Source organism: Telopea speciosissima, chromosome 9 (assembly GCF_018873765.1).
Source record: "Telopea speciosissima isolate NSW1024214 ecotype Mountain lineage chromosome 9, Tspe_v1, whole genome shotgun sequence".
In the NCBI taxonomy this organism is placed as follows: domain Eukaryota; kingdom Viridiplantae; phylum Streptophyta; class Magnoliopsida; order Proteales; family Proteaceae; genus Telopea; species Telopea speciosissima.
The window spans coordinates 26,305,420-26,318,904 of NC_057924.1; positions in this window are offsets into that span (position 1 = coordinate 26,305,420).

The window sequence follows — 13,485 nt, forward strand, 5'->3', positions numbered from 1 at the left end:
ATTTTCAAGTCAGCTACAACATCTAGTCTATCAATTCACATACAACATTCAATGTTCATTCACATATTCCAGCAGTCAACATATCTTTGTTTCAGATTTCACAATTGATGAAATAAGTAAACAACATAATATTATTATATTATAATTCATTTCAACATATTAGTTATGTTACATTTACATACATGGTGTAATTTCACTCACCTTGTTCTGGTCCTACTGGTTCAGTTCCGACCGTTGTTTGGCTGTGCACCTCGAGCACAAGATCAAATCCCAATTTATTAGATAAAAAATGTGTTAATTAGAGTTCAAAGCTGTTTTGATATCCTAGTGTTGGTCTAGGCTCACTGGTCTGACTCTATGTTTAGTCTGGTGTTACTTGGAATTCTCCGGGTCTTGCACTGGGCTTTCGGGTCCATGTCCCGGTGCATCATCCAGAGATGTGGAATCAAATCTGATTTGGTACATAGCAGTATGGTTAATTTGTACATGGTCTAGATAGTCCTATAAAACAGTAACCAGGTCAGCAGTTCAGCTGAAACCATTCCTGGCATGGTTACCTGGCCCTGTGGGGCCCACTTGGGTACCCAAGGTATGGATATCAGTAAACATATGTGAAGAGGGGTATTTTGGTCATTTACCACCTCCACACACAGTACATAGCCCACTGGTGAAGGTCCACAGAGACTGGACAGCAATTCAGCCCAAAATACATCTCTGGGCGTTTCACTGGGTGATTGGACCAATCGCCCAGAGCCTGTTTGAGTCGAGTTTTGAGCTAAAATCTTGGATTTTTCTACATGGGCAGCCATGGCATCGATCATGGATGCATGTATGATGGTCATGGACCAAATTTAGCGTGTGATCCAATGGTTCTAAGGGTTTTGGGCTCAGTTCACTCATTTGGAAACCAGGAGCTATTCTGTCAGCTTAGAGAACAGCAACCCAGGCTGTGCTCCAGCTCAAAGCCTTGGTTTGGGCTGTATGCAAGGGCAGTTCTACATATGCTTTCATGGTAGGATGCTGTTCCTACACAAAGCTAAGCAAGGATTAGCTTGCATGTACATATCCATGCCCAGACTGTCTATTCTGGGTGCAACTGGGCAGTGTAGTCTGGCATAGAGGCTGGTTTCAGTCCCAGCTATAAAATAGCAATAAGATCATGCTTATAATGATCAGATCTTACATGCAATAGGTTTGCATGTCAGATCAGATGCATCCCAAGGCAGGTCCAAGGTGTCCTGGGCTTTACTAGCCAGGAATACCATCAATAGAGCAGAGATCAATAGAGAAATACTGAGGGCAACAACACAATAGGGGTGAGAATGGTTACCTAATGATGGTTGTGCTGTAGAGATAGGGTGCAGGTAGCAGCTCTGGTCTCCTCCTCCTCTTTCCTCTTCTTCTTCCTCTCTCTTCTCTTTCTCATTTTCTTTCCTTTTTCTGTTTCAACTGGGGCAGTAAACGAAATGTATACTGCCCCCTCCTCTGTTTATAGTGCTAGCCCCACTGGGTTTTGTTTGGCATTGGGTCCCCTTCCTCCAAAATGCATTTTTAATTGAATTCTAAGCCATTCTGGCTGCTCAGATGGGGTCCACATGGTTCCAGGGGTGGGTAATGGTTCCTAAAATTTCCATCTACCCCTAGAGGGTGTTCATGGTATGTATGGAAGGTCCTCACATGTTTGGAGTCCAAAATACTATTTTCAGCCACTCTAGGCGATTCTTTGGGCCTTTGGACCAGTCGCCCAGTGCATCGCCTAGAGAATATAGCAATGTTGTATAGGTCCTGTGCTTGCACAAATGCTTAGCCCAGGGCTTGGGCTTTGCACCTACACCTCACCTAGGGTCTGACACACATCTGAATAAGTATGGGCCCCACATTTATGGATAGGAGAGAGAGTACCTGGGGTTTATGCAGTACATCATGCTATGGGCTATGCAGCTGTATGGGTCTGCAATCCATCTTCTGATAGGTATATAGGAGGACATCCTCGGGGGTTCTCCACTGAATTCAACTACTGGAGTGATGCTCCATAGTGTGTTTGAGTGACTGGTCAGAGGTCCCTGTCCTTCATCCAAAATTCCAGTCAGTTAGGGGCAGGTTTGACAAGGCTTCATCTGAGTAACCACCCTATGCAACTCGTAGCTTTGAGAGGTATGACATTGAGGGCCGACCCATTGTCAATCATAACTTGGGGGACTCGGTTCCCATTGCACTCTGTTGTAATGTGCAGCTTATGATCCTTCCCTCCAGTTGGTAGATCATCTTCAGAGAAAGATAGAGATTGTATTACGTAGGTTGCTCCTACAATGTGTGAGAGCTTTTCTAGACCCATTTCTATCGGTACCTAAACCTTGTTGAGTGCTTTTAGAACTACTTCCTTTTGTAACGGGGAGGCCATCAACAATCCCCAGATGGAGATGTTAGCCTATACTTTCTTCAGTGGATTTAACACCTGATTTTTTGGTTTGTACTTGACCTAGTTCTGGGGTAGAGCGGGTGCATAGAGCTTTTCTACAATCAACCCCTTATCCTTGAAATTATTCCCACTCTGGGTCTTTGAAACCTCAAGCTCCTTTCCTTTTACGATGAACTCTACTGGTCACAGCTCTTCATCTTCTAAGTCACTTTTAGTTATCATGAGGGTTCCTACCATAGGACTCCTCCTCCTTGGATTAGCGACCTCACATTCTTCTTTTAAGGCAATGCTAGTTTTTGGGCCTTCTGCAGGATCTTGGATAAGGCTTCTTGCTTTCCATAGAGGTGCCTGATAAGTTGGTCATGCTCCGACTATCGTGGACCTACTAGCATCATCTGCTGGATCATTTCGAAGGTCTCACTAGCCAATTTTTGGAACCTCATTATTTCAGATAAAGATCTAAAATGTGCTTCCTCTTGAGCATCTTCTGACGTGTCCTCATCACTGGAGATTTTACCGGATGAATGTTCTTTGTGGGATCTTTCATTTGTTCACACATGCTGATGTTGTTGAAGTGGAACCATAGGTCGTGTGCTTGCATGTACTCGTGGTATTCCCCACTCTTTTGGTCTGGGGATGCGGGAGGGCTCCCACATAGATATGTTGCCAGGGCAAACACTAGGGTGACTGAGTTCTCTAATTCTCTCATGATCTGAGGTAATGGCCACTCATCAACTGCTAGATGTTGTTGCTGTAATGCTTTCTGATACCTTGCATCCATAGGAGCTACTTCAAAAAACATTGATGGATCTTATCCACCATTCGAAGGATTCTTCTTGCCTTGAATGGAAGGGACCAAGCTCCCGGTCAATAGATTTCTTCATATTTATTGACAGGAGGCTCTATCTCTATTTTTGATGCTTCATTAGGTAGTTCATCACCGGTGTCTTCATCCATTACTTCATCATTCAAACTTTCATTGGATGCTTCCTTAAATGTTCATTAAGGGCCTCATCACTTGAGTCGTCCCCTTCTTTGCTGCTATCAACTGGGTGGATTCCCTCTGTTGGGTCGAAGTATGGATCTTCGGAATTGATATTGTCGATCTAAGTCTCCCATTCGTCCATCATTTTTGGGGGTCTAGAATATGGCTGGTTGTTTGAGTACAACATGGGATCTTGAGGAGAATTCCCAAAAAAGTCTCTTGCTAAAGTGAGATTCAACCAGGTCATGTTCCTTAACTCATAAAACATTCTCTGGAGAAAGTCTTCTTTTGCTAGCAATTCTCTCTTCTCACACTATACCACGAAGTGTTTGCACACCATGTTTGGGAAGTTGGAAGTAGCCTTATATAGGATGTCATGAGTTGTGGATATTAGCTCAAGGATGTCTTGCACTTGGTAAAAGATACTCATGTTCCATTTATCAAAATCTTCTCCTTTGACAAACCATGCCCTTCGATTTATTAAAGATCCTACTTCCTCATCACCACTCCTCCCTTTGTCTTCTTGAGGGATAGGCTGAATGAGACCCATTAGGTCTGTTTCATCGTCGTTCACTCCAGTGCTGTTTAGCCACTGTAAAGTTCTTGTTGCAGGTTCAACAGAGAACTCATCTTCAGAATGTGGCTCAACATCTTCTACTTCACTATCATCGATATTCCCACCCATTTGGATAAGGAAAGTGTCTCTAGATAGGGTTTCACCAATGGCTAGTGCTGATACGGCTTGGATCAGATTTGGCATAACTTCTTCAATGATTCTGACATTGCCTTCAGATAGCTCCTCCCCAATAGGTTGAATGTGAACTACTGGGTTAGTGAGGTCTTCTTCCCCTTTTGAATTCTTCATATAAGCCATGTGACTGATTTCATAATCTGTGAATCCGTATCTCCCCAATTGCGTGTTCGGCCCGAGGATATCTAGCCCATTTTCTAGGAACTCGAGTTTCATCATTCGGATATCGAAAGCTAGACTTTTTCCTCAGTTACATCGCTATTTGCCTTCTCTGAATTTTTCGTTGCCATTTGTCCTTGTAAAATAGGCACACACCATCATCCTACTTGCTGTTCTCTTCCAAGCGTATAGGCTCCTACCACAAAATGGTGTCGACTGGCTCGTTAGCATTTCTTCATTGTACATTTCCTTCAAGAAGCTACTAATGTTTGTTCTTGCTTCTGCAGGGAGATCCATCTACAACATGAGGTGCACTCTATCCCTCCATACCCTACTTAACTCCTACAAAGGTGCCTTTATGGATTGGATCAGAGAGGTAGGGTCGACACCCATTGTTCCTTCTTCCAAAGCATTCACAGATCCAGTGGACGATATTGAAGAGTTAAGTTCATCTTCCTCTAAGAACTCATTCATGGTGGTGAAATTTTTGAGAATCCCGGGTCGCTGGGGGTAGAGATACTCATGATATACTCCATATAGATTCTCTAGGATTATCCCCACTTGTTTTCCCTCCAGTAGGTGGCATTGCATCTTTACAGCCTTCCGGCAGAACCTTATGACGAAGTTAGAGAATCGTTCATTCGGTCCTTGCCTTAGCACCTCCAATTCTTTTCTTTCTTTCTTGCTCTCCTCTGTTCGGGTCGCTAGGATAGCCCTATAGACTCGAGCATCCATTAATTTTCGTCCTTACTTCAGAGGTTGAATCAGAGCCGTTGGGTCCTTGAAGAGAACATCCTCTTGTAACATATTTACCTCGTGGTTTGGTAAAGGGTTCATCATCACACCGGGTTGTTGACCCGTCTTCAATTTTTTTTTGATAAGTAAGTATTTGTATTAAGAAAAAGAAAGAAAATAGAAGAAGGCATCCTCTAAGAACCCTCAAAAGGGGAAAAGGACTCAAGACAAGATAGGACAGGTCCTATCAAACAAACAGGAGACAGCCACAAAACCTTACATCCTATAGAAGGTTACAAAATCTGTGTCTTTCTTAATGATGACATTCAACTCAGGAGGGATATCCCTAGGTTCCCAGCGAATTCCCAAAGGCCCACAAGGGGAAGAAGCCATGAAATCTGTAGGTTGGTTTTATTCTCTCCAAACATGAACAAATTCTTTTGTTCTTAGCAATCTTGCTCTTGCTTGGATCTTGCTTTTGGTAGTTTGGATTTTCCAAGGGCCAATAATCTTCCCATTTAAGATATCTATAGCTAGCTTTGAGTCCGACCTAATAGAGATCTCAAAAATATCCCTCTCAATACAAAGGGACATACCTTTAAGAATGGCAGTAAGCTCCATAGATAGAACACAAAGGATATCACCTTGGCCAGCATAGGCAACTATGGGATTCCCCCTTCCATTACGAACTAGCCCTCCATAAGTAGCTCTATCACTTGAAAGGGAACCATCACCGTGAAGAGCAAACATGTTATTGCTAGGCAAAAACCAAGAGCAAGCTTTCGCGATCCGTCTTCAATTTAATTTTCCCTTGCATCTGTTAAATGTTGTATGACATGTTTGAGATGTATACACCTATCGGTCTGATGACCTTTTTGATTATGATAATAACAATGTTGCTCTAGCTTGTACCCTGGGGGTAGGCTGGCCATATCTATGTGTCGTGGCGGCACGACATCTAGCATCTCTTCCCTCTTAAGCTTGAAGAAGAGACAAGTGGGTGTCATGTTGTCGAAAGTGAACTATCTGGGAGGGGTTTGCTATTCAATCTGGATCACTAAAGGTGAAGCAACCATTGGTGAAACTTGCTTTTCGGTGTACTAAACGGTGGCAACTGCATTCACTTCAGAACCCTTTCCTCTTCTCCCTCTATTGTTCATTCCAGAATAAGATCTGGAGGCTTCCTTGGTTGAAGTCTAGGCTTGCTTCCCCTTAAATAGCTTGTCCTCAATACACTTTCCTATAGCTATGAGTGCTTTGAAGGTCTTGATTCCCCATGCAGGTTTTCCAGTATTATTTCAACCTGCTCTGATTCATTCGGGCGGTTTCACATCTTGGATGCCTTTTCACGAAATCTCTTGATGAAGTTAGAAAATCTCTCATCGGCTTCTTGCCTTAGGGTCTCCAACTCACTCCAGGTGATGTGCACTTCAGTATTGTAGGAGTATTGCTTGGTGTATGCCTTTACAATTTCCGACCAAGTTTGAGTTTGAGTTTGGTCTAATTGGGTGAGCCACCTCAAAGCCAATCCTGCCAGCGAGTAAAGGAATGCTTGACCCATTTGAATTTCTGTAAGATCCCATGACTTGGCCACTCAAATGAAGATCTTCAAGTGAGCTCTAGGATCCCTTATTCTGTTGAACTTGTTGAGCTTCCACTTGAAATCTTTAGGTATTCTTTCTCCCACAAAGAAAGCTAGGTCATCTTCCGATTTCTCAACAGCCCTACCTTTCACTGCAATTTCAAGCTTCTCAAGCTTTTCCTTCATCTGTTTCTCTCTTTCAGTTTCCGGTGGGTTTTGGGGAGCATTGATGGCTACATCCTCCTCCTCTATCATAATCCTGGGTTGTGCTCTAGACATTGTAGGGGTCACCCTAGGCTCTCCGGGGGTTTGTGCATTATCTCCTCGAGACTGATCTTGTATCGCCTGAACCATCTGCGTGCTAACTCTTTTGTATCTTGTCATCTCCCTCTGCATGCTATCCATTTGCTGACTTCATACTTCTTCTGGAGAGTTGGCCTTTGGTGGGTCAATGGTGCTTGTAATAGGGGATGACCTTATTGGACTTTGCATTGGAGGGCTGGAACACAGGGGAGGCGAACTAGAATTTCTATCGGACTCTAAAGGTGGAGTTTGGTGGAGGTTGGCTCGAGTCTGTCGGCCACCATGACGGTTCCACGCAGGTAACAAGGATCTTCTTTATAGTGGAATTTTACCTTGCAAAGGCAAAAAGGAACAAATTTTTACGACCCAAATGGGGAGACATTTTTTTTATATTATACTTTTATTTATAAACAAATATATACAGACATATATACACACAAGTTAGTGTGACAATTCTCCTCTAACCTCTCGATTCCATTTGGTTGGAGTAATCGATGGTGAAGCTTACATCAACATTTGAGATTATTTAGGTAAGACCCTTATGATGATGAAATCTTGCCATAGATTCTTCATCGTTTGATGATTCTCGGAGATCAAATTTGAATTATCATTCAGAAGCCTAATCGAGGACCTCTCGACGGTCTATCCCTTGTTAATACAGGGTACCTATTATTGGGCAATGATTAGAGCTCTATCATTGTTGTATCATTTAGACAAGGTATTTCTCTTTGAGGGACAATCAAGGCTACATTTTTCCATACATTGATCCAAACAGATCTGCGGCATTTACTGAGGGACATCCGAGGGAAGGATAGAGCTCTTTCCCTTATTGGTAGTCTGTATTAGGAAGGGTATACTGTTGAGAATTCTATTTTCGGCCTCAAAAGGTTACGAGGTTAGTTTGTGGCATATCCTAGTCATATATGGTCTAATTTCCTACATGATGCATGCAATAGGTAGACCGATAGGACAGAACAAGGTCACCCTTGACAGAATCGATATAACTATCGCTTTAAGCGAGTCGTGGGTACGTGGTCCTTTTGATATACCTGGTGAATAGGTCACATGATCTCAGAATAATCAAGCTAGTGCTATTTTTTATTAGCAAAAGTACTCTACATCACACTAATGAATACCTTCGCTGGTGATTCTAAACCCGTAAAGTAAATATCAATGGCTGTGGATTCACCGTAAATTACCCATGAGTACATATGGGTCCAACGACTAACCACGGGGCTAAATGTGTTCCCATGCCATGTGTACGTGAATGATAATGGTGCAGGAAGCAACTATCATCTGATCTCAGAGTACTTAGTATAATGTGCCCCACTTCCCCGGGGGTAGAGGCACAACAGGGAGTACCCTCATCGTTTGATTTCACTTCGAACATGATGCGTGATGCAGTTAGTACAACAAAAGGGGTTAGCCAACCATGTTATCAATCATAAGGCCGGGTGGATGTTTCTAGGGTCATGGAGAGGTTTCAAAAATTGAGGCCCATGGTGTTCTCTGGGCCAACTAAGGACCCACTACTTTCGGCAATGTGGATCCAGGGAATGGAGAAGGATTTTTCAATGCTTGATTGTACTGAAGAGTACAAGATTCGCTGTGCTGCCTACATGTTGAAGGGCAAGACAAATCTTTGGGGGCAAACCACTCAGCCCAACCTTGTTGTTACCCACCCCAACCTCACGTGGGAACAATTCAAGGAAGTATTCTTTGAGAACTACTTCCCAGAGAGCTATTGAGAGAGGAAAACAACGTAGATTATGGACTTCATTCAAGGATCCAAATCTGTCCTTGAATATCAGCAGAAATTTGAAGAGCTATTTTATTTTGCACCCAACCATTTGAAGACGGATGTGGAGAAAGGAAAGTGGTTTGGGAAAGGGTTAAGGCCGGCCCATTAGCTCCATCTTGATGTCGCATGGGCCTTAAACTTAGGCAAGAATGGTACAGCTCTGAGGATCTGTTCCCACCGTGCGCTGCCGCGACGCGAGGGGTTTGGTTATCAAGCTCCTCAGTTGGATAGAGAAGGAATGCATCTTCTCCATGTTTGGTCCTTTATCAAGGGGATGGGGGTCATGTAGTCATAAGAGATGGAGTCAGCAACTAGGATTTGGGCATTGGTGTAGCCCTACGAAGGGCTACACGGTTCGATTTGGTTTGGTTTGAGATTTGGGTAAGTGGTCAGGTTACAAGAGTAGGAAGGTGTTAGGCACCCACCTCGCCTGGGTAAACCGATCTTTCTACTGGATGCTTATTTTTGAATATTCTTCCTTTTATGAATGTCCTATACACACATGCTTGGTTAAATAATGATGCATGCACTGTTTAAATTAAACTATGTTACTGTCAAACCTGCCCCTGACTGACTAGGATTTTGGATGAAGGACAGGAACCTGTGACCAGTCACCCAAACACACTATGGAGCATCACTCTAGTAGTTGAATTCAGTGGAGAACCCTCGAGGATGTCCTCCTACATACCTGTTAGAAGATGGGTTGCAGACCCATGCAGCTGCACTGCTCACACCATGATGTATTTCATCAACCCTAGGCATTCTCTCTCCTATTCATATATGTGGGGCCCACACTTGTTCAAATGTGTGTCAGACCTTGGATGAGGTGCTAGTGCAATGCCCAAGCCATAGACCAAGCACCTGTGCAAGCCCAAGGCCTATACAACAATGCTGCATTCTTTGGATGATGCACTGGGCGATTGGCCCAAAGGCCCAAAGAATCATCCAGAGTGGCTGAAACTGATCATTTGGACTCCAGACATGTGGGGACCACCCATATAGACTATGAACACCCTCTAGGGGTAGATGGGAATTTTAGGAACCATTACCCACCCCTGGAGCCATGTGGACCCCACCAGTGCAACCAGAATGCACTCAAAAATGCATTCTTGGGAAATGGACCCTATGGCCAAACAGGCCTTAGTCAGCCCAGCACTATAAATAGAGGGGGCCAGCCTCTATTTCGTCCATTGCTGGTGTAGCTGAAATAGAAAGAGAGAAAGAGAAGGAAAGAGAAGGGAAGAAGAAGAAGGTGAGACCTGTGCCACATATTGAGCACTGATCCAGCTGCATACAACCTCCAGGTAATGATCATAATCCCTATATGCTACTGTTCTCTATGGTTGTTCTCTGATCTCTACTCTGATGGTAGTATCTCTGACCTGTAATGCCCAGAACATCACTGGGATGTCTTGGGAAGCATCAGATCTAACATGCAAAGCCATTGCATGTAAGATCTGATCATAAAATATCAAGTTATGCTGCTGTTTCTGCAGCTGAGACTAAAGTCAGTCTCTGTGCTTGACTACACTGCACAATTGCACCCAGAATAGGCAGTCTGGGCATGGATCTTTACATGCAAGCATATTTTAGCATAGGGTCAGTGCCATACCATGAAAATACACATAAAACAAGCCTTGCATGCAGCCCAAACTGGATCCATGAGCCTGAGCTCAGCCTGGACAACTGTTCTCTATGCTGTTAGAACACCTCCTGGCTTCAAATGGGAAAACCAAACCCAAAACTAATTGGACCAATAGATTTTACTTCAATTATGGTCCATGACCATCCCCTTTGCTTCCTATATTGAAATCATGGCAGCCCCTGTTGCAGAATCCAAGAAAATGAGCCTGATCTCGTGTCAAACAGGCTCTGGACGATTGCCCAATTGCCTAGTGAAACACCCAGAGATATAAACTGGGCTTAGAATGTGATTTGTCTTTTTGGACCCTCACCAGTGGCCTATGGGCAGTGTGATGGGGTGGTAAATGACCAAAATACCCCTCTCCACAGGGCCAGGTAACCATGCCCAGGATTGGTTTCAGCAGGGCTGCTGACCTTGGTATTGGTTTGAGTGGTTGTTTGGACCATGTATTGGCAGATTATGCTGTTCATGTACCAACTCAGGTAAATCCCACATATCTGGATGATGCACCGGGAGATAGACCCGAAAACCCAGTGCAAAGCCCAAAGAAATCCCAAGTAACATCAGTGTAAATACAAAGTCAGTCCAGTTAAGCCTAGACCAACCCTAGGACATTGATGTAATTTTAAATATTAATTGATGTACTTTTATGATCCGATAAATTAGGTTTTGATCCCGTGCTCAAGGTGCACAGTCAGACACCAACCGAAACCGAACCGATAGCTAAACCAGTAGGACCAGAACAAGGTGAGTGAGATTACACCGTGTGTGTAAATGCAACATGGCTAATAAGTCAAAACAAGTTATATTGATACAATTACACTATTTACTTAATTCAACTACTGTGAATTCTATTAGGTAAGGAATACTTGTCTGATGAATACTGTGTATGGATAATCAATGCTGTATGTGAATTGCTAGACTAGATGCCGTAGCCGTTTTGAAAATGAGGCCTGTGGTAGCCCGTAGAATGGGATACGGTTGACACCACCCGACTCATACGATGCCATATAGATGCATTGGGCTAGAGTATCATCACCTGTGCTACGCACCCTTGCCAACAGGGGTTAAGGTGTTGGATGCCTGTGAGAGTAACCATATGAAAGAGAAAAAGAAAAGAAATGAAAAGAGAAAAGAAAAGAGAAATGTTATGCACCGAAAATGTGGTTATGGGCTATAAGCCAGAGAAAGAAATGTGTTATGTGAAAGAAAGGATGGATGCCTCACAGGTTAATCCCAGAGGGCCGGTCGGACTGACCTTGGGAAGGGATGCTAGAGCTGACTGGGTTTCTCTGACAACTCAATGTGTGTATCGCGGGAAGGGGTTAAAAGCCTACACCAGGGATACATGTATTGGGGATTGTAGTAGCACTAACCCACCTTAGTTGTGATGTTAGGTGGCTAATAAATAAAATGAACTGCACCTCATGTAGGACTCATATGGTGTTGCTTGCATGTGCATGCATGGTGATGTTTCATTCATGGGCTCAGTGGAGCTCTCACTCTGTTCTATATGTTTCTGTTAGATGATCCTGCAGGTGGATGTTAATATGAAGGGGAGGCTTATCCCTCGGAGGTGAGCTATGGTTGTTATGAAGATATTGGTATGGACCCGGACGGAGGTCATACCGCTGGTACGAGTATTTTTGGTGGTGGCTGATGAAGACCTGTGAGGAGTGCAGCTGACACTGTTTTGACTGTGGGACTCCTTTTTGTTTTTGGTTGGAGTTTTCCTCTTTTGTACAGCTTTGTTTTTTGGGCGGCTCAGGTTGCCTTGCTCTGTTTATATTCTTTTGTATAAAGCTGTGTTAGATAGAGTTAGGAGCTGCAAATGTTCTGAGAATGAGAAAGAGTGAACTAAAAACAATACCTTTGTATATATTGGTTTTCTTTACCTTCTTTCCAGTTTAATGTAAATATAGCTTTCCGCAGCACTTTGTGTTTTACATTTTGTAATATTGTGGATGTGTGTGTGTCTGTGAATGGATTAATAGCTTCTAGATCCTTGGAGTTTGGCGGATTACTGCAGTGCAATTCGGGTCACCTACCTAATCCTCCCAAGGGGTGGTTTGGGGTGTGACAGAGCTTGGTATCAGAGCAAGAAGCTCTTTCTACATTCACGGACAACGGAATAGGATTAATAAGTTGCAAGAAAGTAAACATGTAATAAATACATTAATAGGGGGCAAATGTAAATAATAAACAATAAAGAAAGACAGAACACTACTAATAAGCTTTAATAAAATTTAAACATGGTGGAAGCCATTACATAGAAGTTCAGGATGGAAGTACTACTTCCAGATACAAACAGAAGGGAAATAAACAAAGAACTACATAAGCCAAAAAAAAAAAAAAAAAAAATACATAAAGAAAGACTAAAGCCAAAAGACCAAATCCTAGGTGTGATACTGAAGCTGGAGGACTACTCCTATGGAGGATCACTGCTCTGTGGAGGTTGAGCCTGTCAAGAGTCAACCCGGTAGTAGGAATCCTAGAAATCAAGGCGCTTCTCAACGGAACCTACTCTCCCCTCTAGGGAAGTGAAGCCCTAGTCCATCCGTGTCGAGATCTAGGCAAGCTGAGTGTGGAGACCTCAAAACTGTGCCATCATGTCAGTCCAACCGTAGGACTCAGGCACCTGAGGTGGCACCTGAGAACTAGAAGCTCTTGTCGGCTCATAGGAAGGTAGATCTCCAAACTGTGCACCAGGATCCACTAGGTCACCCTCCTGCTCACCTAACCCAGCTCCCTCTACTGCCTCGTGTTCCTCCTCCATCTCCTCCTCCTCAAACCTTGAGTTGCTCTCTGGCTACCCCTTCATCTTCATCTTCTAGATGGAGGTTTTTCTGATAGGCTTCAACCTATCACCTCCCTCGTACTCGCCAGCAAGAGGAACCCCAAAATATAGGAACACCTAGGTTAGGAATCTCCCATAGGGCAGGTTCCCATCTGATGGGTTCTGGTCATGATAGAGCATGACCTGCATCAGTAAGTAAGGGAGGTTGATCACTGGACCCCCCTTGCCGGCCCTCAGCAAGCAATAGGTAATGTATGCCCGAAGCATAGAAATCCTACCCCGGTTCTCACCCTTGGGATAGATGTTAT